The 4,671-nt window shown below is 41.5% G+C and overlaps 1 protein-coding gene across 9 annotated transcripts in view; it reads left to right on the top strand.

Annotated features, from left to right (window-relative positions):
• The first annotated feature begins 2,733 nt into the window (after positions 1-2,733).
• Positions 2,734-4,671, top strand: part of LOC122247456 (bestrophin-2a) — a 38,628-nt gene continuing 36,690 nt past the window's right edge. For 2 of the 9 annotated variants that reach the window (XM_086552307.1, XM_086552299.1), the window contains exon 1: positions 2,741-2,813. The gene's annotated coding sequence lies outside the window, so the exon portion shown is untranslated. Of the gene's footprint in view, positions 2,817-4,671 lie in introns of all 9 variants that reach the window. The other 7 variants (XM_086552308.1, XM_086552303.1, XM_086552310.1 and 4 more) reach the window with 5 other exon arrangements.

Raw genomic sequence — 4,671 nt, 5'->3', positions numbered from 1 at the left:
ACCCCCCTCTGAGGAGCAAGCAGGGAGGGACGTTTCTTATCGGGTTGCCGTGACGTGTTTATTCCGACTGGGACGCGACGTGCTGGGACTCGTTTAGCCTACTTTACCGCAAGCACACGCAGGCACAAACACAAGCACGCAGCCACACTCAAAACCGTAAGCGCGCAAATATGATTACATACTCAACTCACTCAAAATATACACAATAACACAAACGCGTAAATATAACACACACACAAACACAAGCGCCCATCTACCCCCATCTATACACTTACAAGGGTAATATAAACACAAAAGCACAGACACACGAAAGTACAAACAGATTTATCTACAGACTCGTTTAGTGGTTATAGGAGAAAGTGTGGGTTCGGGAGGGATGGCGAATATATATATGAGTGATGGAAGATCAACCAATTATCCATTTGCCCAATTTATTATTATCATTATCATTATTATTATTTATTTATTTATATATTTTATTTATTTATTTATTTATTTATTTATTTATTTTTTAAAATTCCGAACCCAAAAACTTCGGACCGGAATCTACAAAAGAGTTTTCTACAGAGATGGACGATCGGATCGCCTATCGAAAACAAAAGATAGTCAGAATTGTTTAGTAGGTGGCTATTACTATTTGAATAGTTTTTTTTTTAAAATTGATTTTGAGTATTCATATTCGCTCAGGAAATAAATTTCTGAAGCTTGAAGTGACCTCAAAATAATGGATCTCAAATGGTGTTGCATAATAATTTTGTTGCAGCCGTTACTTTATTTCGTAATACATAGGAATTTAAATTTACTGAAACTGACTTTATTAAAAAAAAATAATAAAAAAACATCACGAACATTTAGCCAAACTAACTCCTTGGCCATTTATTTGTATCAAACTTTCCAAACAATTTATTGATGGTATCTAAAGCTTAGATTCTATTATCAATCATGAATCATCCAGTTATGCAGGACAGTAACCTAGTACATATATTGTGAGTTGAAATATCAATCTATCAACACATGCAATTAGATTTCTTTTGCTGTTTGCATCAACTTTATATATTTGAGAACGGATTTTTATGTTTGTTGCACATCAATTCAATCAGATGAATATTCTTGCAACGATGGCAATGGTCAATTTGAATTATCAAGTTTCAGGCCATTGATAAGTTACTTTGAGGAAATAAAATCCAAAGAAATGGTTCTAAGAAATTGATCGATAAGTTTTCAAAGAAAAAGATCCGATATAATCTCAAAATTTTGTTGGAAATTAATTTTGCACTTAATGTTACTGGTCCATTTGAATAATTTCCAAGAATTATGTTCGTAAGATATATACATCAAACCGAAATGATTTTGTACATTCTGTTTTAGCATCAACCCCCTTCCCCCCTCCCCCCGCTCCACCCCCACCCCCACCCCCAGATCTCGATAATTTCTAAACCATATTCGACATCGACACATCCTCGACAGCTTTCGATTATTTTTTTCTAACTTTCTTTAGAAATTAGTTTTATGAAATCTACCAAACTAGCCAAAAGAAAATTTAGTTTTGACTAAAAGGAACACCGATTTATATATATATATATATATATATATATATATATATATATATATTTTTATATATATATGTATATATATATATATTATCTTGTAAATATATTTATTTATATATATACGTATATTATATTCACACATATATGTTATATAAATGTATATTATATATATATATCTATATATATATATAATATATAAATACCCTTGATGTCAGTCTTAACAGCGCGAGCACTCTTACACACAGGGCGGGAGGAGATCTAATAAGAAAAGATGGGGGGGGGGGGGGGGGAGCGGTGAGGCGTGTGACACAGCCTATGTACAGATAGTCTCACAAACACACAAACACACACACACCCTAAAACACACACAACAATACTTACCCAGACAACCCCCCCCCCCCACACACACACACACACCCGACCCGGTACATAACTCTCTTTTGACCAAATACTTAAATCACTTCTCCAGTTGCAACACACCACGTTAACATGAGTTGTATCTTTATCTATGAGAACATGAGGGTGAGTAACCAAAAAAAACAAAACAAAACAACAACAACAACAACCTGCATGCAATTAGAAGCCGATTTTCATATTTCTACATTACAATATCGCATGTTTAATGTATCTTCCTTTTACAAGATAGATAGGTAACTAAGCCTGGTAGATGTCTGAAAACTCTCGGCTTTGAAAAGGCATTCACTCTCACCATGATGACCACCGGAATAACCATGAGGGAGGAATGTCCTCTTTATTTCCTCTTTATAGAAAGCTGAACTGATTCTTGGAGTGTGTATATACTTGTACATATGCTGTGTTATAGATTGTAAGTCTTTTTATATGGATTTGCGACCGTTTTGTGTGGGTATTCTCACTTACTCTGCCTCTCTCTTTCTCTCATATCAACACAAATGTACACAAACAAACAAACAAACAAACAAACAACAGCCTATTTAGTCTCCATATGCATTTATTCCAACACCTATAATTCCCTCGAGTTTCAGGCCTCTCTCTCTGCCTCTCTCTTTCTCTCATTCTCTCATACACCAACACAAATGTATACAAACAAACAAACAAACAACAGCCTATGTCGTCTCCTTATGCATTTATTCCAACACCTATAATTCCCTCGAGTTTCCGGCCTCTCTCTCGCTGTCTGCCACACGACTGCCCTCCCCTGGCAGTCGTACCCGGGCGAAATTCTAAGTTTAGAAGCCGCAGTCGTGGAAGGGCAAGGCTAGGAGGCACATGCCCGCTCTCTAGGTGGTGGTTTTGTGGTGGTGTTCTTAGTATGCAAATTGCAGGGATGTTGCCATCGCCTGCTGTAGCGTAACGCGTAACGTGCTAGACAACGGAACTGGTGTGCAAACTGAGATACACAAAATGAAATGTGGAGAGACAAAAATGACTGTGTGGCGGTTGTCCTTTCTGTGTTCTTGATCTTTCGCCCCACGTGGGTAGTCAGTCAGTCAGTCAGTCAGTCAGTCGAGTAACCGTGATTCAGTTAGCACGTATACGCCCACGAACAGGCTTTTAGTCAGCTTGTTAACTGATCTTGATATGGATTAAACCACGGTTCATATAGCGAAACACGGAGAGACGTAATTTCCGTGTGGACATATGCCTTCTTACCGCAATATTGCTGGAAGAAGTTTTCGTAATATCTCGTTTGGTATGTATATTAAAGAATCTTCGAGATGGTATGCCTTGTTAGACACCGCCGATTCGTCAATCGTAAGTAATGTTTAAACGACCCAACGATACCATGTTTGGAAAATACTTATTGGCGTAGTTAGTGGTTACGGGTATTTATGTCAGTTTTACCCGAGACTGTTCGTCTGGAGAAAAAGGAAAAATATCTTATAAATCGTTGTAATTCATGTTTATACCTAAAGAATAAGTATTCTCTTTGAACTATATGCGAGGATTTTATGTTTGTGTTTGTGCGTGTGTGTGTGTGTGTGTGTGTGTGTGTGTGTGTGTGTGTGTGTGTGTGTGTGTGTGTGTGTGTGTGTGTGTGTGTGTGTGGGGTTTGTTTGTGTGTGTGTGTGTGTGTGTGTGTGTGTGTGTGTGTGTGTGTGTGTGTGTGTGTGTGTGTGTGTGTGTGTGTGTGTGTGTGTGTGTGTGTGTGTGTGTGTGTGTATGTAAGTATGTATACATACTTCAACACTTCTTTATCTACATATTCGTGTCGATATCTGCATATCTCATTGTCTATATATCCATCAATATAAATATATCTATACATCACACACAGATAAGCAGATATACCTACACATTACCTGATTACACGTCTGTTTTCGCATAGCTTTTATCATTTATTCCACATTATATTCGTTATTCCGTTTATCCTTATAGAGAATATTTAAGGGCATCACTTGGGCTAGCATGAGCAGGATGTTAGCATGACTTATTTTAGGGGTTTAGATTATGGGCTCTCTCTCTCTCTCTCAATACCACCCACTCTCTCTCTCTCTCTCTCTCTCTCTCTCTCCCCCCCCTCTTCCTCTCCCTCTCTCCCTCTCATCTCTCACCCTCATCTCAAGCCCACCTCCTCCTCTCTCCTCTCTCACTCTCCTCTCTCTCACTCTCCTCTTCTCCTCCTCTCTCCTCCATCTTCCTTCCCGTCCTCCTACCCACACTCCTCCCTCTCCCTCCTCTCCTCCTCTCTCTCTCTCTCCTCAAATAGCACCCACTCTCTCTCTCTCCTCTCTTTTCCCCCCCCCCCCCTCTCCTCTCTCCTTCCCTTCACATCCCTCCCTCCCTCCCTCCTCTCCCTCTCCTCCACTACCTCCCTCACCCTCCTCCTCCCTCATACTCCTACTCCTCTCTGTATGCATCTCTCTCCTGTCCCTCTCTCTACACCCCCCATATCTCCTTCTCTCCTCCTGCCTCTCTCCCTCTTTCTCCTTCTCTACTCTTCTCTCATCCCCCTCTCCTTCTCTCGGGGCCGCCCCCCCCCCCCCAGCGCCCCGGGGCCCCGCCCCCCCCCCACCCCCCCCGCCCCCCCCGACCCCCCCCATCCCGCCCCCACTCCCAGCGCCAGCCCCCCCCCCCCCCGCGCCCCTCGCCGCCGCGGCCGCCCCGCCCCTGCGCCGCCACCCCCCCCCCCGCCCCGCAG

The sequence above is a fragment of the Penaeus japonicus genome, unplaced genomic scaffold, assembly GCF_977035675.1.
Source record: "Penaeus japonicus unplaced genomic scaffold, GWHDUDI00000001_assembly GWHDUDI00000026, whole genome shotgun sequence".
Lineage (NCBI taxonomy): Eukaryota > Metazoa > Arthropoda > Malacostraca > Decapoda > Penaeidae > Penaeus > Penaeus japonicus.
Note: the sequence above shows the minus strand (reverse complement) of the source record. Positions and strands in the feature narration are given on the sequence as shown.